Source organism: Bos mutus, chromosome 8 (genome assembly GCF_027580195.1).
Source record: "Bos mutus isolate GX-2022 chromosome 8, NWIPB_WYAK_1.1, whole genome shotgun sequence".
NCBI lineage: Eukaryota > Metazoa > Chordata > Mammalia > Artiodactyla > Bovidae > Bos > Bos mutus.
Window position 1 is genome coordinate 6545082 of NC_091624.1, and position 23113 is coordinate 6568194.

At 45.4% G+C, this 23113-nt stretch overlaps 1 protein-coding gene across 3 annotated transcripts in view; it reads left to right on the forward strand.

Annotated features, from left to right (window-relative positions):
• ASTN2 (astrotactin 2) overlaps positions 1-23113 on the forward strand; it is a 1044864-nt gene that overhangs the window by 229675 nt on the left and 792076 nt on the right. The window lies entirely within an intron of this gene.

Below are 23113 nucleotides of genomic sequence, written 5' to 3' on the forward strand. Positions count from 1 at the left end.
CAATCCCTGGGTCAGGAGGATCCCTGGAGAAGGGAATGGCTACCCACTCCAGTATTCTTGCCTGGAGAAGTCCATGGATAGAGGAGCCTGGTGGGCTACAACCCATGGGGTCGCAAAAGTTGGACACAACTGAGTGACTAACTTCTTCTTCTGCCCATCATAGTTTTGCTGTGGGGCTCAAATAATAAATGCACTGCAAACCCCAAAGAAGTTTCCCTAGAGTGGGATTTGTTTTTCACACTACAGTCTTCCCCAGCCTGGCCAAGAGGAGAGGTCTAGAACCTCCTTCAGTTCCTGGAGTGGGCTGTGATTACTTTGAGCTTATCGCTTACCACTGTTCAATAATAGTTTCTCTTTCTGTCTCCTACTCTAGATGTAGAGACTTTTTTAAAAAAAAATATTTCTTTTTTTAATTGAGGTATAATTAATATGCAGTCTTGCATTAGTTCCAGGTATACAATGATTCAGTATTTGTCCATGTTGAGAAATGATCACCACAATGCCTAGTTAACATCCATGGCCTCACAGCATGACAACATTTTTCTTGTGATGAGAACTTGACTTTCTTAGCAACTTTCAAATATACAATAGAGTATTATTGACTCTAGTCATCATGGTGTACATCCCAGCCCCGTGACTTTTGAAAGCAAGGGCAGTTTCACTAATGTCCAGCACAGTAACTAATGCCTAATAGGTGCTCTGAAAATGCCTGTTGGCTAAATGATTCCATCAGTCGAATAAATCCAAGTATTGGCTAGAGCCCCAAGTTCTCAGTTCCAGGCCTCGAGCTATCTCACTGTCCTCAAATCTGGGGATTCTAGAAACCAAAATGTTGACCGAGGCCATCAGTAGTGATGGCCAGAACCCAGCAGAGAGCAGCCCCTGGTTGGGGATGAACCTAGAGTCTGTTATACAAAGTGGAGTAAGTCAGAAAGAGGAAAGCAGATACAGTATACTAAAGCATACATATGGAATCTAGAAAGAGGGTATTGACGAACCTATTTGCAGGGAAGGAATGGAGGCACAGAGGCAGAGAATGGACTTTTGGACACCGAGGAGGAAGGAGAGGGTGGGACGGATGGAGAAAATAGCATCAACAAATCAGTTCAGTCTCAGTCGAGTCTGACTCTTTGCAACCCCCTGGACTGCAACATGCCAGACTTCCTGTCCATCACCAACTCCCGGAGGTTGCTCAAACTCATATCCATCGAGTCGGTGATGCCATCCAACCATCTCATCCTCTGTCATCTCATCCCACCATCTCATCTTCATCCTCTCTCTATGTATATATGTCTTGTGTAAGACGAATAGCTGGTGAGAAGCTGCTGTGTTACACAGGGAGCCCAGTCTGGAGCTCTGTGATGAACTAGAAGGGTGGGATGAGGGGTAAGTCAGGCTCAAAAGGAAGGGAACATATGTATAATTATGGCTGATTCGTATTATGGTAGGGGGGAAAACAAATCAGTGTAAAAATTTTTTTAGAAAAATTCCAGTAAGCCTCCTGGGAAATGGAAGCTGAAGCCTGACCCGTCCCGGGTCTCTCCCAGGGCGTGGCAGAGTCCAGGTAAGAGCCCCGGCCTCTTGGCCAGACAGCACCCCTGCTGTCGATAGCTGTCATGCTCAACGGCCCACGTGGCATCATGCTGACTGCCCATTTCACTGGGGGTGGGGCCTTCCAGGACTTGTGTTCCTTAAAGAGAATCCCCAGGCTTGCCCTTTCAGTCATCGGACGTGTCCGTTACTCATGTGTGCAAAGCATGCATTCCTGATTCTTGAATGACAGAGCCTGCGCAGGGGACTGAATCACGCTGGATCCAGAGGATACAGGAGACGCACTCCTGAGAGAGGGGAGGTGCTCTGATCTCCCCTCCTCCTCGGGTCCTGCAGAGTCTGCACACTCTCAGCTTCACACTGCAGCACGTCTTAAAGATAACTTTGTCCCTTGTGCTTTCTTTCAAGCAGAATTCTATCTAAACAATAACAAAACCAGACGCTTATTTTCTGAAATCAACTTCAGATGAGACGCATACAAGAGAAATCTAAAGAGAACGAGTGGTGAATGCATGAGAAATAAGACCCAGTCCTTGCAAGGCAGCCTGGTGCGGTGGGGATGAGCAGGTGGGCTCAGGGCCCTGCTGTTGTCTGCACTGGCTGCGTGGTCCTGGTGAACCTCTTCGCCACCTGCAAACTCATGCCTTCATCTCACCCGCTTTCATCTGACCACATTATTCCTCTGACTTTGCTTTAAAATGAAGTGCAGTCTGAAATAAAACCAAGCACTTCATTTAATACTCTACCCAGCTGCCCTTAGATCTGATAAGGGTGGGGAAGGAAGACGTGTGGGCAGGAAGAAAGTAGGAGATGCATTTTCCCTGGGTCCAGGCAGGATACTGGTCACCCTGTCCATGCAAAGGTGGTGGCTAGGGGCTGTGGTTGCTGTGCTGTGGCCTCTGAGCTCCTGGGGCCTCCTTGCCTGGACAGAAGGGGACAGTTCTGCTGGCAGATTGTGGAACATACAGCAGCAGCAGCTCAGGCTGAATATGCTTCCTGTTGCCTTGGGTAGTTTTTGGAGAGACTCATTAGATCCTTTCTTTCTGGGGGGACCTGGGAACAACTATAGGAGAAGGCAATGGTACCCCACTGCAGTACTCTTGCCTGGAAAATCCCATGGACAGAGGAGGCTGGTAGGCTGCAGTCCATGGGGTCGAGAAGAGTTGGGCACGACTGAGCAACTTCACTTTCACTTTTCACTTTCATGCACTGGAGAAGGAAATGGCAACCCACTCCAGTGTTCTTGCCTGGAGAATCCCAGGGACGGAACAACTGTGTATTTTGTCCGGAGCAGACAGATATCAGGAGCTGGGCAAGTCCTATAAAAGTCATTCCCAGAGGGGATGAAATGATATTGCCAAGGGCTAGCCCCACCTACACCTCTCACATTTAAAATTTGTCCTTAGATTCAAACTACTTCATCATATTTGAGCACCTCCTGTTATTTGCAGCTTGGACCTTCAGGTAATAGGGGATAACCTGGAGGCAGAGGGAGAAACTTTGTTTATCAAGAGACAAAGCCTGAATTCCGATACCCCTAGAGCACTATACTGAGCAGGCTGACTTTCAGCCAATACATACCCATGTGAACATACCCTTTGTTAAGCCCTGAAATTCTTCTATGCCAGCCATTAAGAAGCTTGTTGCCCTGAATGCCCCACTCCCATGCCCTCCCACTGCCTGGCCATCACACCCCCTCCCAAGGACCCTCCTGAGGTCCCTGCCATCTAGGAACAGGTCAGCTTTAGAGTGCTTCTCCAGGATAATGGCTGGCAGCTCATGTTGCTGGTTAATCCCTGTACTTTAGATGTTCTTAGGTATTGCGAGCATCACCCTTCATATCACCTTAGCCAGTTGCTGGGAATTTAATCATGTCAATATGTGACTACTCAGCATTGCGTTGGGTCCATAACAGAAACTTGATGCATTTTAATTCCAATTCTCCTTATCCGTGCTTAAATTTATGTCTCCCTTTCCTGAATATTATGCATGGAAGCTCAAGGAAATTAAAATAACAGATTTATCACTTTATCAAGGGACAGAGTAGGGGATGGCTGAATGGATATTGGGTTTTCTTAATTTTGTTTTATTATCGGTAAAGAATTGTATACTATTTGTAATAGAAGGATGTGAGGGGAGTGGAGGGAAGGAGTGAGAGAAGGAAAGGGAGAGAGAAAAGAAAGAAAACAGGGAGGGAGGAAGGAAGGGGTGTGAGTTGCATAAAACAAGAACTAAAAACCCTTCCATTGTCTCGCTACCGCATCCCACTAATGGGACCCAAAGGCTAATCATTGAAAATAGTTTGATTTATAATCTTCTAGCATATTTTCCAGCATACCTACATATGGAATGTATGTGTTTTATGTATATGGTATAGATAAGATATATGCATTTTGCACCCAGATATACAGTAATAGGGCTATCTCAGCCATGCATATCATTTTGCAGCAGTTTCATAGTTTACCAAACAGTGTATGAAAAGCATCTTTCCGAGTCAACCCTGCACGCCTATCTTCTTTTGGAAAGCTCTATAAGATTCCAGGATTGGAACACACCAGTCACACCAGCATTTGCTCTACTTTTCATTTTTGCTGATTATCATCTCAATTTGCTGCACTCACAGTGAGTCAGTATACATCCTTGTACACACACACACACACACGCATACACACAAACATACATATTTTTGCAAAATTTAAGGCTGTTTCTATAAAACAGATGCCTAAAAGCAGAATCTCTGTATTAAAGGGTGCACATTACACACTTATAATTACAGATTACACATTTACAGTTTGGGGAAATACCACCACAAGCATTCACTTTAGAATTTGTTTTGTACTCTCAAGGGGGCCTGTACATCTTCTATACAAATCTGCACAAACCACCCACTGCCCCATCACCTTGACAATTCGTATACTATTCATGGACCTTTCTGAGCTTTATATATATATATACACATACACACACATATATATAATAGTTGCCTTCATTTTAAATATGCAATTTTCACTTTTGATTTTCTTTTCTGATTGGTCCAAATTATCTTCTTTGTCAGAAGTCAGTCTTCATGGTTACTCGAGCAGTGATTCTTAGGTGAAGCAATGCCAAATAAAGGCTTGGCTTCTCTGTCCCACTTCGGTTCAGGACCTAAGGTAGGAAAAGAAAAAAAAGAAATGGCATCAGATACAAGCAGTGGTCCACATTTGATACATGGCGAGGGGTCACAGTCTCTCTGACATGGACCAGTAGGCTAAAACTTACTGTTGCTCAGAATTATGGATCAGAATGTTTCAGGGTAAATGGGACCCTTGTGGAGAGAATGGAGTAGGCGGGACTTTCTTGAGTCCCTATAGGAGTGCAGCTGCTGTCTTATACATTATCTCATTGAGCTATTTGTAATGAACCCCGAGGGGAAGCTAGATGAAAGAGGTGAATAGGAAGCCAGAGCCGCTGCTGCTGCTGCTGCAGATGACAGCTAACCTCCACTTGTGATAACCACTGTCTGGGAACTTTCTAGGAATTATGGCAGTTACACATCTCAACAGCCCTAAGGGTTGTGCAGTGATATTTCCCCACCTTACAAAGCAGGAGACTGAAGCTGAGAAGGGTTAAACGATGTGTCCAGTCATGCAGGGGAAAGTAGCTGAGCCATGTCAAAACTCTGGCACGTGAGCTATCATGCTAAGGGGCCGAGCCAGGATGTGAACACAGGACCTCACACTGAATTATATGATCTTTGGGAAGGTGCTGAGCTCCTGCTGTCCCGGGGATGTAGCTGGAGCCTAGAGCCCATGAGCTAGCTTCACTCTCAGATTCGGGAGGAAAAATAGGCAACTAGCATCTGTTCTCCAAGGCAGGACACTGCTGCGGAGTGATTCTGAGCTTCTAAATCGGCAGAAGGGATTTTGCAGCAGGGAGATCACAGTTTTTTGGAATGTTTTGAGTGGTCCCCAAGGGTGTAGGGAACTCATGTTTGGTGTCAATAAAGCACTCTAGGGTGACAGGCAACTGAGAAGGTGTTTATTAACTCTTCTGACATCCCCTGTGAATGCCATGTAAATGTCACTTTTGGGTGGCGCTTTCTAAAATTTCAGAGCTCTTTCCTAGTCAACACCTTATTCGATGCCTTACCTGGGTGTTCAGATTTCTTAACTCAGAGATGGTAGTCTGTTTCCAGCTTCCTCATCTTCACCTCTGCTCATACATCCCCTCTTCAGGCCACATCCGTCTTCCTAATGTTTTCAAAACACCTCAGCCTCACATACCTTCCTGCTTGCATGCCTATCCTCCACTTCCTTACACAGCATTCACTCTGTTATGATCCTTCTGTCCATAGCAGTTTCATGCTTAAAGTTTTGCAGAGTTCTCACTGCTCTTGATCCCCACCCTCTGTGCTCAGCCTCCATGGCCTCCTCTCTGTTCTGCAAACTTGCTAAGCTTCTCCCACCACAGACCATTTGCATATGCTGTTATTGTCCTTATCTGCGAAAAAAATCCTCCCTTTCCTCCCCTAATCTGTCATGGGTGATTCCTTCTCATCATTCTGGTCTCAGCTTAAATACTACTTCTTCAGACAAAGCTCTTTTCCCTATGAGTTCTTCTCTTTTGTTTTCTGTAATGGTACATTTTTAAAAATTATTTGGATTAATTTATTAAATATTTTGCTACTCTGATTAGACTCAGGATTCTGTGAGACCATGGTCCAGATCTGTTTGCGTTGTTCTGTGCCTAACAGAATGACTGGCACATTTTTCGTTGTTGTTGCTAAGTCATGTGCGACTCTTTTCTACCCTCTGAGCTGCAGTGCACCAGGCTTCCCTGTTCTTCACCACATCTCAAACTTCTCTTCATGGAGTCGGTGATGTCATCCAACCATCTTATCCTCTGTTGCCCCCTCTCTTTCTGCCTTCAGTCTCTCCCAACATCAGGGTCTTTTCCAATGAGTCAGCTCTTTGCATCAGGTGGCCAAAGTATTGGAGCTTCAGCTTCAGTATCACTCCTTCCAATGAATATTCAGGGTTGATTTCCTTTAGCATTGACTGGTTTGCTCTCCTTGCAGTCCAAGGGACTCTCAAGAGTCTTCTCCAGTACTAGTTTGGAAGCATCAATTCTTTGGCACTCAGCCTTCTTTATGGTCCAACTCACATCTGTATCTGACTCCTGGAAAAAGCATATCTTTGACTATATGGCCTTTGTTGGAAAAAAATGATGTCTCTGCTTTTTATTTTTTTTATTTTAATTTTATTTTTTAACTTTATTTTAACAATATTGTATTGGTTTTGCCATATATCAAAATGAATCCGCCACAGGTATACATGTGTTCCCCATCCTGAACCCTCCTCCCTCCTCCCTCCCCATACCATCCCTCTGGGTCATCCCAGTGCACCAGCCCCAAGCATCCAGTATCATGCGTCTCTGCTTTTTAATATGTTTTGTCTAGGTTTGTCATAGCTTTCCCTTCAAGGGTCAAACATCTTTTAATTTCATGGCTGCATAATAGATGTTGAAATACATGTTGAGTCAATAGATGGAGGAATAGATAAATGAGTGAAGAGGCAGATGGTTATCTTAGTGTCTTTCCATAGGCTGGTAACCTTTGCATGGATCCTTTATCCTTTTTCTGAACCATACATACTGTGTTTAGTATTTTCTTATTTTTTTAAATTTTATTTTATTATTTAATTTTACAATATTGAATTTAGTATTTTCAAATCAGCAATTTACTGAATCTTCCCATGCATCTCATAAGAAAGAAATTATTCATATCAAACTTTAGAGCTCATCTCAAAGTTATAGAGCCAGAAGTTAAGACATTGGCATTTGAACTCAGCTTTGTCTCATTCCCAAGCATGTTCCCAAGGACTTCTCAAGCATGTCCCAAACCCAGGCATGTTCTGAAGATAGCACGATATAATCCTGTCAACTTATTTGATCAGAAGAGAGAAAACATGGGCTTAGAATGCTAGCAAGCTGTGTCTTACTGTTGTGTTCATTAAGTGTTGACCACAATGAGAAACATTTTGCACTGTGACCACACACATATGCTTTTTTAAAATCATAGTTGATTTACAGTGTTTCAGATACAGGGCAACGTGATTCAGTTATACACATGCATGTATGTTTCTGCTTTGCCACATTCTTTTTCATTATATGTTATTACAAGATATTGAATATAATTCCCTGTGCTATACAGTAGGTCCTTGTTTATTTTACGTATAGTAGTGTGTATCTGTTAATCCCAAACTCCTAAATTATCTCTCCTCCCAAGCCTTCCCCTTTGTTAACCATAAGTTTGTTTTCTGTGTCTGAATTTTGTGAATAAGTTCATTTGTATTATATTTTAGATTCCACATAGACATTGATGATATTTGTGACATCATATGATATTTGTCTTTGTCTGACTTACTTGACTTAATATGACAGTTTCTAGGTCTATCCATGTCGCTGCAAATGGCCTTGTTTCCTTCTTTCATGGCTGAGTAATATTCCATTGTATATACATTTCCCACTTCTTCTTTATCCATCCGTCTGTTGATGGACACTTACATTGCTTCCATGACTTGTCTATTGTAAACAGTGCTGCTGTTTACAATAGAACACTGGGGTGTGTGTGTATCTCTTTAAATTAGAGTTTTCATCTTTTCTGGATATATACCCAGGAGTAGTATTGATGAATCACAGGAGTCTATTTTTAGTTTTTTTTTACGGAACCTCCATACTGTTTTCCATGGTGGCTATCCTAATTTATGTTCTAACTAACAGTGTAGGAGGGTTCCCTTTTCTCCCTATCATCTCCAGCATTTATTATTTGTGGACTTTTCTGATGATGACCGTTCTGACCGTAGTGAGGTGACACCTCATTGCGGTTTAGGTTTGCCTTTCTCTAATAGTTGGTGACATTGAGCATCTTTTCCTTGCCCGATGGCCATCAGTATGTCTTATTTGGAGACACATGTTCTTGTGAATGAGTGTATATCTGTGTCTACAATAAGTTTGGCAAAAGAATCCTTCCCGTATTGCATGTGGCGTGCTCTGATCATTTTCTGTTCTTCTTTGCCATCTCTTTGATGTTGGTCTGAACCCCTGAGTTGATTTCACAGTTTATGAGGGGGTTATCGCCTGAAGTTCAAAGTCCTTTCAGCCTCAGGGGCTGCGTTGTGCTGGGGTATCCACAAGGAGGTAATCCCTAAGTGCTGGGTCTGTGACGGCTTCCGGAGGTGTTTCTGGCCTGGAGAGGTGAAGTCTGACTGTCATTAGACTCAAGGTAAGTGGTTGGTGGAGGAACTAGGAATGGCGCCCGAGACAGGCAGCACGGTGTGCGGCAACTTTGTGTCTTGCCCCTCTGTCCTTGTGGCCAGCCCAGTGGAGTTTTCACCAACCCCCCTGCACCATCATCTCTTGAAACTTCACCACCTGCCCTCCCAAATGAACTTTGTGTCTCTTTCGTCTTCTTTCCTTGTTTATTTTTGCTTTTACCCCCTCCCCCCAACCCTGCTCCCTGCCTGGGAAAGACCACCCATTCTTTAAGCCACAACTCAACACCTTCCTCTTCCCAGCTGTCCCAGGGCCCAGAAAGAGCTTCTCAGAGAGCTTGGGGAAAGTCCTTCCTAACAACGGCTCTTATTTTGACATCACCTTCAGGGTGCTTCCCGGGCTACCAGGGATCAGTGGAAAGCAAGATAGGCAGCATCGTTTCAAACTGGGCTGTATACTGGGATTCCAGCTCTGCAGCACACAAAGAAGAAAGCTTTGAATATGACTTTCTTCCACCAGACTACCCTGATGTCTTCACACCTAACTGCCTCTCCCCTCTCCTTGTTAAAAGCACTATTTGAAATCTGCAGTGGAAACTGTTCCAGGGCCTGTTTGCTGTACCTTCTGGCTCCTGGGCACCTTTATCAGCCATTTGCAGACAGCTGCCAGTATAGTTCCTGCATCTTCTCTTTGGGTACACCTCCCCCTTACTACTCAGCCATTCACCCACTCACTGTTCATGTATTTAACAGACCTTTACTGAGCACCTTGAGCACCTACTGTGTGCAAGGCACCGTATTTAATGCAGAAGATACAGAGCAAAATGGGAAATGGTCCTTTCCTAAAAGGTCACAGTTTAGAGGGGTATAAAACAGTAATAGCTGCTTTATTTTATATAGTCTTTGAACATTTATAGAATGGCTTCATAAACAGTATATGATAAACCCTGGGTGTTACTGAACCTTTTTGAGAGAGAAGGAAGGAACCTTACTCGGCTCAGAGAAATGAAACCACTCACACCCCACAGTACAGAGCCAGTGTGGGGGCGAAGCTCTACTGAAACCTACATCTCTTGAGTTCGGGTTCACTGCTGTCTGCATTTTGCCACACTGTATTCATCCCTGCAGTATCCTGAATATCATTTGGCAAGCAACTTGTTACATCCACATTGCCTCTCCTTCTTAATTTTAAAGGTCATAAATTCCTAGTCTTTGGAAGTATTCACAGAGGATTGAGTAGCCATTTGTTAAGGATGGTGTAGCAGTGTTGGAGATTTAGACACAATTTAAGCAATCCCTTCTAATTCTCAGGCTGTAACATTTGAACAAAGAGAGCTACCATGTGTTTGAAAATATAGGTTCCTTAAAACTAGTTAGCCTAGAAAGTATCCGATTTTAGACAGTTTTTCTTTTCTTTTTCTTTGAACTGCAGCTGATCACTTGTAGCATGTTAGAAAACTCATTTTTGCTCCAATTCATCATACTATGTAGCAGAGTTAAGGAGGCTATGGAAGATGAGAGCCTGACTCTGCAACAAAGTTTTGACTTTGATTTCTAAGCCCTGCCCCTCCCAGACCTTGGCCCTGGTGCCTGATTGTCTGGGCTTGGCAAAGCAGAAGGGAGCAGTGCCTCCGACAGACAGGAGCTCAGCATCCCCAGACAGCCATCCTCTGAGCTGTCTCCACACTCTCTAAAATAAGATATAGACGGAGATTTGTCATGGGATCACCAACAGGAATGTCACCAATGCTGTCACCAGAGCCCCTTAAAATGTCACTTCCCAGCATTAATTGCTGTGATAGCAAAACAAACGGGCGTTCTCTGAACACTTGCTCTCCCCCTCCTGCCTCGTGATCCTCTCTCCATGCTCCCTCACAGCCCCCTCCTCTCTGTCGCCAGGGACCCTTGGGGCATCCTGACTTGATTAGACTGTGCCCGGCGAGGCGGCCCCACCGCACAGTGACAGATGAGGGTGAAGGAGGTTTGATAAATGTCGGGGGCTGGAGAGGCTGTTCCCTGATTGATCAGAGCTGGAGCAATTTCCCAGCAGTCAAGGGACTCTGTACCTCCCGTCCTGGCCTCCCTTGAAATGGCTGGAAGTCACCCGTTTGAGGTCTGAGTATCCCAGAGCGCAGGTTGCTCAGCCTCAGGCCTCCCATGGGGACTCATCCCGCTTTGGTTTCTTTGTCCACTCGGGAGTGCAATAAATCGCTATGTCTACCCACAATTAAGATCGATCCTTATTTGTCCTAATACTTCCTAGTTATAAAAGTTATAGATGCTAAATTTAGAAAGCTTAAAAAAATAAAGTGTAAATGATCATTTTTCAGAATACCTCTTCAAATTGCCACAGTAACGTTTTACCGTGTTTCCTTTTTTTCTTTTCTCTTCTTTTACATATTGAAAGAAAAACCTATATAATTTTCTCTTATACTTTTATTAAATATCATAAATATTTCAGTATGTTTATCATTCTGCTGTAAAACTATCTCATAGCTGATTTATTGATGAACGTCTCAGTTGCCTTCTTTTCTCCCTTGCCATTTTGTTTTCGTCAGCAACAAACGTTTTGTACTTAAATTTGTTTTGCACCATTCTGGTTTATTTCCTCAGGGTGTATTCCCAGGAGTAGAATTACTGAGTAAAACGGTCTGAATGTTTTAAATTTCCTGATACATGTTTAGCGCAACACCCCTGTGTCAGGAAGTCTCAGGAAACATGTGTTAAATAAGGAAACATTTTTCCATCTACATTTTCATTCATTAATTCAACAAGCTTTAATTAAGTACCTATTACGTGCTGCTGCTAAGTCACTTCAGTCGTGTCCGACTCTGTGCGACCCCATAGACGGCAGCCCACCAGGCTCCCCCGCCCCTGGGATTCTCCAGGCAAGAACACTGGAGTGGGTTGCCATTTCCTTCTCCAATGCATGAAAGTGAAAAGTGAAAGTGAAGTCGCTCAGTTGTGTCTGACTCTTAGTGACCCCATGGACGGCAGCCCACCAGGCTCCCCTGCCCCTGGGATTCTCCAGGCAGGAACACTGGAGCGGGTTGCCATTGCCTTCGTATCAGGCACTAATTGTTGTTGTCTAGTTGCTCAATCGTGTTCAGCTCTTTGTGATCCCATGGATTGTAGTCTGCCGGGCCCGTTTATCCATGGAATTTCCCAGGCAAGAATACTGAACTGGATTCCCATTTCCTTCTCCAAGGGATCTCCCCAACCTGGGGATCGAACCCGCTTCTCTAGCATTGGCAGGCAGATTCTTTACCACTGAGCCACCAGGGAGGCCCATCAGACACTAATTAGGGTGAGGATAAAGCAGTGAGTAAAATATGTACAAATCTATTTTATTGAGCTTTCTATTGAGTATGGAAAGACCATAAATAAACAAAGGAGAAAATATATAAGATACATAATTAAATAAAAATATAACTTTTATAAATGTCTATTTTATATGAATAAATTATATACAGTCTTGTATAGTATATGGGCTTCCCAGATGGTGCTAGTGGAAAAGAAGTTGCCTTTAAGAGACTTAAGAGACAGAGGTTTGATCCCTGGGTCAGGAAGATCCCCTGGAGGAGGAAATGGTAGCCCACTCCAGTATTCTTGCCTGGAGAATCCCATGGACAGAGGAGCCTGGCAGGCTATAGTCCATGGGGTTGCAAAGAGTCAGACATGACTAAAGCAACTCAGCATGCCCATATTATAAAACCATTATGATTACAGTGGGAAAGAAACAAAAGGAAGGGAATTAGGACCTGCAGGAAAGGTCTCAGCAATGAGGTGACCTATAGTAGATGAAGGACTAGTAGATATAGACTTACATCTATAGTAGATCTAAGTCGATGAGGACAAATCTATAGTGGATGAAAAAGTAAGCCTTGTGAATATATGAGGAAAGAGCTTTTCAGGCAGAGGGACTAGCAAGTGCAAAGCTCCTGTGCTGGGAGCATTCAGGAAGACGAAATCCCAGTAGGAGGAAGACAGCGGTAGAATATGCTGGATCACAGAGGCGCTGAAAAGCAGGTCAGAATCTCACCTAATCTGCTCGAGCTAATTTGAGACCTTGGACCAGTCACTTCATTTCTCTAAACCAGTGGTTCTCAACTAGGGGTGGTTTTCCCTTCCTAGAGACATTGATTTGTCATGACTGGAGGAGGGGTAGAGAATGCTACTGGTATTTAGTCCTGGGGATCAGGGATGCTGGTGAACACCCTGCCATGCACAGGACAAATCCTGACGGTAAAGAATCACCCAGCCCAAAATGTCAGGAGGATCAAGTTTGTGAAACCCTGCTGCAAGCTTCAGTCTGCACATTGGTAAAATGGAAAAGCCAATTTCATAAGCGTGTGGGAGAACCAAGTGATGGTAGCAGTGAATCCTTTTTGTAAGCTAACATACTACACACACAGAGGGCAGCGGTAATGTTGGTCTTGCATTGTTATGTATTTTTTTATCATCCTCCATAAGGGTTTGGTTTGAGGGAGCCACCTCAGGTTCTTTGCATCGCTGAACAGTTCTTCCCCCAGCTATCTGCATGGTTTCCTTATATCTCACCCTGTCACTGAGGCCTTCCTCTTCGGAGCATCAGGGCTCGCCCTTTGATCATCACACATATTTATGTATCTATTGTCTGCCTCGCCCAGGTATTTTGTCTTTTTTTTTTGCAATGCTTTTCACTTGCTTAGAACATTGTCTGGCACAGAGAAGATGACAAATAACTTCTCAAATGAGTGGACAAATTGAATGAGAAAATGAGTCAATGCATGGCTGATATCGAGTGTTTTCTTCAGCTTGTTTAAGTTTCAAAGAATGGACTACTTGGTTTAGCTAATGCAGGTTTCTTTTTAGTTGCAATGGGAGTAACGTTAGCTAAGCTGTGTAGACCAAGCTCTGTGATCAACACTTACTAAATATGTGTACATTTAATCCTCAAAAAGTTTGGTGTGGTCAGTACCTCTAATTGCCCCCCGTTTTCAGATGAGCCAGGAGGGGCTGGGCAAGCTCAGAAAATTGGTCCCAGATCACATGCCAGGATTTGTACCTAAGCCTGCATGACCTTGAAATGCTCATTTCTCACCAGTTCTCTGCTGCCTTTAAGTTGGAGAACATGGGGTCCAGGAATAATCATAAAACAGTTTCAGGCTTCATGGAGAAAAAGCCATTGTTAGGGTATAATAAAAATTGGCACCTTGTTTCTGCCATCCTTTAGCTCTTCTAAATTCATGAAAGAGTATCTGAGATTCTTTTGCCTCCACCTGCTAATGGCCTCCTTATCTCCTAGGCTGTGCGTGCCCACCGCTTGCTTTGACTGCCTCTCAGCTTCTACTCCTGGCTCCCCTCTGTTCCTTTCGAGATACACACTATTTGTCTCTATCTCCTTGCATCTCCTCTTCAAATAACGCAGGAGAGGATCTGTCACATTTGATGTTGAAAGTCCTAATGGGCAAATCCTCACACCAGGCCACACCGCCATTCACCCACAAATCCGAGGCTATCTGCCTTTTCTGTCCAGATGGGGAGCTCTGGTCCCATCCGCTTTGCTGAGATGGTGGAATCTCAGAGTCACCAGCAAGGCGCCCTCTGGGTGATGAAGCACCCACATGTATTCACGCTAAAGCAGGCATCTGTGGGTTTGGTGCCTCAGAGCATAGCATCCTGTCCAGAACGGTGGGGAGTCCATCTGCTCAGAGCAGGGCTGGTGTGCTTGCTCCAGAAGAACCTGGTTTGTGAGTAGCTCAGCTTAGTGAAGAGATAAATCAGAGAGTGACAGATTATTTTTCTAAGTGTCTTTATTTTATAAAAGCATTCACCACAGGCTCTCTTTCAGTACCCAGCACCCCCCTGGAGTGTAAAAGAAGATGGGATTTAATCAACTTTTGGCCTACCGAAATCTTTCAGTGTTCAAACCACAGCACAACTCCAATGGCACGCCCCTCTAAGAACTAGCCAGCAGCTGGGTGATGGTTTTGGAGAGGGGCAGATGTCCCCACATAACACCTCAATCTTAGGCAAGTTAAGTAACCTCTTTAAGTCTCAGATTCCTCCTCTGTGAAACTGATTTAATAATTGTGTCAGGTTCCTAGGGTGGTTTTGAGAATGAAATCCAATAATATGTGAACAGGTTTGTGCAAAGGCCACTTGCCTTACATATTAATGATCTTGGAAACGTCTTATTTCCTTCTTGAACTTCCGTCCTCCCATCTGTACAGTGAGCAGCTTGGAACTTTGCTGATCAATTCCTACCCTTTCTGATACTAAGGTTCTTGAATTTTCCCAATCAATAGAAGTTGATAAGAGGCCAGACAAGAAATTCAACATTAAAAAAACTAAAATCACGGCACCCAGTCTCATTACTTCATGGCAAATAGAAGGGGAAAAGGTGGAAGCAGTGACAGATTTTATCTTCTTGGGCTTCAAAATTACTGCAGACAGTGAGTGAAGCTATGAAATTAAAAGTTGCTTGCTCCTTGGAAGAAAATCTATGACAAACCTAGACAGTGTGTTGAAAAGCAGAGACACCACTTTGCTGACGAAGATCCATATGATCAAAGCTACGGTTTTTCCAGTAGTCATGTATGAATGTGAGAGTTGGCCCATAAAGAAGGCAGAGCACCAAAGAATTGATGCATTTGAACTATGGTGTTGGAGAAGACTCTTGAGACTCCCTTGGACAGCAAGGAGATCAAATCAGTCAATCTTAAAGAAATCAACCCTGAGTATTCATTGGCAGGAATGCTGAAGCAGGCAAGATGCTGAAGCTGAAGCTGCAATACTTTGGCCACCTGATGCGAAGAGCCAAGTCATTGGAAAAAACCCTGATGCTGGGAAAGATTGAGGGCAGGAGGAGAAGGGGACCAGACAGGATGAGATGGTTGGATGGCATCACCGACTCAATGGACATGAATCTGAACAAATTCCAGTAGATGGTGAAGGACAGGGAAGCCTGATGTGCTGTAGTCTGTGGGGTCGCACAGAGTCGGACACAGCTTAGTGACTGAATAACACCACCACCAGACAAGAAATTCAGGCAAGGCTTTATTGGGGCCTCTGCTGTAGCAAGGGGGAGCAAAAACAAGTGATAGGTCCCCTTGTTTGCCCCCCAGGCAAGGGCAGGCTGGTTCCTTATATAGGGTGAGAAGAGGCGGAGGTCTAGGGCTCGGGCCACAAGGGCGGCTTAGGCAGCTTGCCCACCCTTTGGTGGTGGTGTGTGCAGAGGGCTTGCGCAGTGCCCTGCTTTTGCTCCTGGCACCCTGTTTTTGCTCCCACTCTTCAGGAGTGGCAGTTGGGTTTCTGATCTCTTTGTATCTTCTTGTCCATAATTTGCCCCAACTGTGTATGCATGCAGTTATTTTTAGTGTTTTAGAGTTTCTTTGCCTTGTATTGCTTGAGAAGATGTTTGTCTGGATACGAGCACTGCAAGGAAGGGTCCCGGGTCCTAGATCCCAGCCTGTCTCACTTGCACCAGATTCCCTGGGCTGTGGATACACATATGGCATGGGGCCAGTGGAACCTGAGCCAGAAATCAGTGCCACATGCCTAGTTGGCATGACTAATGGTGTGTGTATAGCGGGGAGAAGTTATTAGAAAAACCAGCAGGTCTTTAAGAGGAAGAGAAGAAGCCTTTCTTTCATGCAAATCCTTATCTCCTCATACTTCCTTGGACGGAAATGATGCTAAGAGAAAGGGGCGCCAGTCCCTCACATTCTAACTGTAATAGGTGGCAGAGACAAGTCTCAAGCTTCTTTTTATAACCTCCTGGCTCCAGGATTATTCCCAAGTGTCCCAAGGAGGTCAGCAGAGAGAGCGATCGCTTCCTCATCATTTCCCTTGTGAATGAAGCCTTCGGAGACCAGATGCATCCACTTCATTATAATTACGTTAAGTGCCGCCTGATTGGCGCTGTTCATCACCCCTCCGGAAAGCGGCTTCGCCCAGTGGACAGACAAGCAGCCTGCTTGGGCTCAGCGCACCTCCCTCTCATCCGTCTGTGTCCTTGGCAATGGCTGTTCGTGGTGCCCAAGGCTGTCCTCTGGAGGAGAGGAAGCAGTGGGGGTAACATGTGTGGCCTGGGTTGACTCCCCCTCCTCCTCCCTGGGGCTCAGAGTAACTGTGCACAATCAGCTGCACCATGAGACCTCTGCACCCTCATCCAGCTCTTAACTTGTCAGGATGTCGGGAGGAAGGTGACCTTGGTATCCTTACAGGTGAACCTCCTGGGAGGTTCCTTTTGTCCTGAGGCATCTGATTGTCCTTGCTGCGGGATTCTGTGTCCTCACCTTGTAAGAAAATGAGGTCTGCCCCATCCTTCAAAAGGGCCAGAGCATGGTGGAGACTGTTCTGATGTCAAGGGCGGCCTTTTGTAACCTCAGTTGTCTATGCGTGGGTTCAGGGAAGGGCGATGTGAGTTCCCAGAATTAAGAGAATGGGGCTGGCAAATAAGCAAAGAGTCCGTGGGAGAGGGAGGCTCTAACCCGGGTATTTAGGGCTGAGAAGGACTGAGACGGAAGGTGCAGGGAGGAAGCTAAGGTCTCTCTAGAGCCTGGTGATTAGGTGTGTGGTTCTGGAGCAAGGTTGCCTTGGTTGACTCCTGATGTTAGTACTTTCTGAGATCTACTAGGCATGCATAACGTTGACCTAGGAGTAAATGTCGCCGTCTCTCATTGTCCTCATCTTTAAAATGGGGAAAGTCAGAGTTGGCAGAGTTGTTGTTAGACTAAATGGGTTAAAACATGTCACAGGGCTTAGAGGAGTGCTTTTTACAGATAAAAGGCTCCACTCATGTTAGTTATTATCCTATTGAGAGTCTCCTGCAAATAGATGAGGCACTTCCTAGGCTGCTTTATTTAGTTCTAACAACTGCTCAGCAGTTCATTTGTTCATTCATTCACCAAAGATTCATTAAAGCAGTAGCAAAAGTGGCTGGCATGACCCTGCCCTCAGAGATGTTGTCCTTTAATGGGAAGAAATGGCAACCTGCTCCAGTATTCTTGCCTGGAAAATTCCATGGACAGAGGAGCCTGGTGGGCCACAGTCTGTGGGGTTGCAAAGAGTTGGACATGATTGGACAATGGAACCGCAATGGGAAGACAAGACTTGAGACGTGAACTGAATTATCAGTTACTGACCACCATGGACCCACCAGGAAGAAAATGTGCTGAGTTCTCTGGGGGAGGAGAGAGGGGGACTTGGCCTCAGTTTGGCTGTTCAGCAAGCCCTTTCTGAGGAAGGAATAAACTGAAGTCAGAAGGATGCACAGTGTTTGCCCCAATGAGGGGCTGAAGAGGCAGTGGAAGAATTTCTACAAAGAAAGAGCCTAGCCCGTCCCGTGACCTGGAAGGCCAATGTGACTGGGACACAGGGAGGGGGACGGGGCCACTCTGTTACACACAGATGGAGAAACCGAGGCACAGCAAGCTAGTGTCTGTCCAGAGGTGTGATATCGAGCACAGAAGGGTTGGGTCTTCCCGAGATCGCAGCTTTTCTTCCAGCATCATTAGGATGGGCACTGGCTATGCTGACTGTGGCTTGCCTGTCACGGGAAGGGAAGCAGCTGTGCCTGAGCTGAGAACAGTGCCTTCAAAGGTGGCAGAGTGCTCCTCGAGTTTCCCACCTGAGTCTGGACCTTATCTGTTCTAATTCCCTTAGGGTTACAGGCTAGAGTGGAATTAATTTCCAAATAGCCTTACCCGAGCTCCAGGCTTTAATAGCTCCTGTGTCCTCTGGGTCATCCTTGTCATGAGAATCCCTGCTCACATCACTGGTGCAAAGTATTTTTGGGTTTTCATAGCTGGGCGCATGCGCGCACACACACGTGTGTGTGTGTGGTGTGTGTGCTTTTCTTCCCCAGAGCTTTCCAAGTTCACCGAGGGAAATGCACGGGACTTGGGTGAAATTTATTTTCTGGGAAGGCAGGCAACACAGAACCATTTCTCTCCCTGCATAAATATGCATGAGGTCCGCCCGCTCTCCCCTCCCTGGGAGGCAGGGGTGGAGGGGGAGGAGAGTGCCCTGTGTGACTGGTGTCTCGGCCCTGCCCATGGCTGCTGGCACCCCATTAATCAGGGGGGAACAGCAGCCTCGTGAACTGTGAAATTGGCAGCCCCCTGACAGCTCTGGGCCCGGTGGAGCAGGGAGTCTATTTCACAGCTGGAAGGTGGCTGTGTGGAGTGGGCAAGGAGGGCGCCAGGCTTAGCAGGCCAGAGCGGCCTGGGCCCCCTCCTGGCCTGCCAGACCCCCACGAGCCTTGCTCTTGATTAAGGGGAGATGTAGGGGAAAAGAGAGAGGGACAGGCAAGAGATGGAACACACTGAATGAATGGCCATCATAACAAATGCTCATTGAGTACCTGCGATCTACCGAGGTCCAGGAACTAGGATGTGCACTTTTAAAAATTATTTATTTATGATATATTTGGTTGTGCCAGGTCTTAGCTGTGGCATGGAGAATCTTCCATTTTGCTTTTGGCATGTGAGCTCTTAGTTACGCCATGCAGAATCTTTTAGTTGCAGTACGTAGGATCTAGTTCTCTGATCACAGGTCAAACCCAGCCCCCTGCATTGAGAGCATGGAGTCTTAGCCACTGGACCACCAGGGAAGACCACTGTGCAATTTTGAAAAATTTCTTTATTTAATCCTTATGAATACCCTACATGGTATCATCATGAGCCCCATTTTACAGACCAGGAAAAATGGGACTCAGAGAGATGAACTGTTTCAAGCTGTAACATGTAATAGATCTACGCTTGGTACCCATGTCTCTGACTGTCGGCCTCCAGAATCTGCATTTTACAGCCACTGCACAATCCCACTCTCTGCTGCTGCTGCTAAGTCACTTCAGTCGTGTCCGACTCTGTGCGACCCCATAGACGGCAGCCCACCAGGCTCCGCCGTCCCTGGGATTCTCCAGGCAAGAACACTGGAGTGGGTTGCCATTTCCTTCTCCAATGCGTAAAAGTGAAAAGTGAAAGTGAAGTTGCTTAGTCGTGCCCGACTCTTAGCAACCCCATGGACTGCAGCCTACCAGACTCCTCCATCCATGGGATTTTCCAGGCAAGAGTACTGGAGTGGGGTGCCATTGCCTTCTCCGATCTTGCTCTCTAGCATGCTATTAAAACAAAGCAAGCAAACGAAAAATCCAAAAAGCAAGAGAGAAGTGTCTCATTCATTCAATGGCCACTTGCACAGTATACACTCCATGCAGAGACTTGAGTCGCTGGGCCAAGTGCTGGGGTTCTCTGGGGATGAACATCTTTGATGGTTCCTGTATTTGAGAGATTTGGCTCAACAGGTATTCACAGCAGCATGACATATATTTGAGAGTGGGGCCAGTGTACAATCTTAGCTCTGACATTCACCAGCTCTGTGACCTGGGGCAAGTTACTTAACCTCTCTGGGCTGCAGTTTCCCCATTTCTGAAACAGGTACATCGGAATACCCTTTTGAAAAATCTCTATGAGGATTAAATGAGATGTGCCATGTAAGGTATTTAGAATGGTTCATGCATAGTGAGAGATCCATAAATTATTGCTGGGAAAGGTGCTGAAATATAGAGATGAACAGATATTAGAGGAGCATTTAACTGTGCCAAGGGTGCCAGGGAAGGCTTCCCTGGAAAGGTGACATCTGGTAGATAAGAACCTCATCAGTTAACCTAAGGGGCAAGGGGGGATGTGCAAAGTCCTTGAGGCATCTAAGAAAAGATGGTACATTCCAGGAGCTTTAGGAAGTCCAGAGTGGCTGGAGCAAGGGGGCGTGAACAGCAGGAGCAGACTAGCGTTGGACACAGAGGCCGGACCACAGGGAGCTTGGACTTTGCCTGCAATGCACTGGGCAGTGAAAAAACTTTTGCTCAACCATGCCCAGTTACTTTCCTTCCCAGGAGGACTACTGAAGTTGCGCAATAAGCGTGGATTAGAATAACGGCAGGGAGACTGAGGCAGATGACCGCTGTGATCCAGGTGAGAGATGAGGAGTTGGCACTTGCTGGTGGACACCACGGGGTTTTTCTGGGAGTGGACCTCCCGAGTTGACTCTGAGCTCTTCTTACAGATGTGCCATGTGACTTGACTTGGCCGCCCTACTCCGGACCTCAGTTCCCCCATCGGATAAATGAGTCCCGGTGATCTCTGAGGGGCTTCCTGTTCTCTTCCTGCTTCCTGTACTCTTGTGCATGTGTGGGTGCTCAGTTGTGTCCAACTCTGCAACCCCGTGGACTGTAGCCCGCCAGGCTCCTCTGTCCATGGGGTTCTCCAGACAAGAATACTGGAGTGAGTTGCCATTTCCTCCTCCAGGGTATCTTCCCAATTCTAGGGATCAAACTTCAGTCTCCTGCCTCTCCTGCATTGGCAGATGGATTTTTTTTTTTTTTTTAATGACTGAGCCACCTAGGAAGCAGTCCTGTATCTGTAAGAGGAAAGGTAAAGAGGGTGAAGATGTCTGAGGTGAGGAGATGGTGAAATATAAGTGGAGGAGAGTAAAGTAAGTCCCTAACCACTGATTTTCCACAGATGTGAGTGATGCATCTGCAGTGAGTCAGGGAGGGAAATCTGGGGTTAGGGACATGAGAGTCAGGAAGATCCCGTCACTCCCCTTCCCCAGCAACCTTGGTTGCAACAGGCAGTTGGGGAAGGGGCACCCCTGGGGTCCTTCCCTTGCACCTTGCTTTGCGGAGGGAAAGAAAGAAATAGAGGGCAAAGGAGAGTGCATAAATGCATGGCAAGAAGACAAGAGACCATCTTTTTGGAGCAAGGAAAATAAACCTTGTCTTTTTTCCTATCATTACAAACCATGGGCTTCTGTGTTAGGATGGCGTCTCCCACTCCATAGTCCTTTTCACCTCTTGGAAAGTCTGTTCCATCATGTGGGAGATACACATAGTATAATAATATGTGGGCTTGATTATCTCTAGCTGGTGGTATAGATAAAATATCTGATATGTTTATTTCATGTGATATTTATACACACATATATTGCATGCATATGTATATACAGATATATGTGTGTGTATACACACACACACACACACACACATGTAGCATGATATATATATGGCTTCCCTGATGGCTCAGATGGTAAAGAATCCGCCTGCCAATGCAGGAGACCCGGGTTTGATCCCTGGGTCAGGAAAATCCCCTAGAGAAGGAAACTCACTCCAGTATTTTTACCTGGAGAATTCCACAGACAGAGGAGCTATATAGTCCATGGGATCGCAAAGAGTTGAACATGACTTCATCACTTTCACTTCACTTCACATATATACCATACACATATACAGTGTTGCCTTTCCCAAACTAGAAAATAAACTCCAAGAGAGTTGGAATCTGTGGGACTTCCCTGGTAGCCCAGTGACTAATACTTCACTTTCTAATGTTGGGGGCCTGGGTTTGACCCTCAGTCAGGGAGCTGAGATCCCACTGGCCTCACGGCCAAAAACCAAAAATGTGAAACAGAAAAAATGTTGTATCATTCAATAAAGACTTTTAAAAAGAGGTCCACATCAAAAAAATCTTAAAAAAAAAGAGAGAGAGAGAGTTGGAATTGGGAGATCTGTCCCAGCATTTGGAATATTTCCTGACATCCACTAAGTCCTCATACTTATTGGTTGAATAAACAGATAAGCTAGTGGAGTTTACACACCCTTATGGTAGAAAGCAAAGAGGAACTAAAAGAGCCTCTTGATGAAAGTAAAAGAGGAGAGTGAAAAGGCTGGCTTAAAACTCAACATTCAAAAACTAAGATCATGGCATCCTTTGCCCATCACTTCATGGCAAATAGATGGGGAAGCAATGGAAACAGTAACAGACTTTATTTTCTTGGACTCTAAAATCACTGCAGATGGTGACTGCAGCCATGAAATTAAAAGTTGCTTGCTCCTTAGAAGAAAAGCTATGACCAGCCTAGACAGCATATTAAAAAGCAGAGACATTACTTTGCCGACAAAGATCCATCTAGTCAAAGCTATGGTTTTCCAGTAGTCATGTATGGATGTGAGAGTTGGACCATAAAGAAAGCTGAGTGCTAAAGAATTGATGCCTTTGAACTGTGGTGCTGGAGAAGACTCTTGAGAGTCCCTTGGACTGCAAGGAGATCCAACCAGTCCATCCTCAAGGAAATCAACCCTGAATATTCATTGGAAAGACTGATGTTGAAGCTGAAGCTTCAATACATTGGCCACCTGATATGAAAAACTGACTCATTTGAAAAGACCCTGATGCTGGGAAAGACTGAAGGCATGAAGAGAAGGGGACGACAGAAGATCAGATGGTTGGATGGCATCACTGACTCAATGGATATGAGTTAGAGCA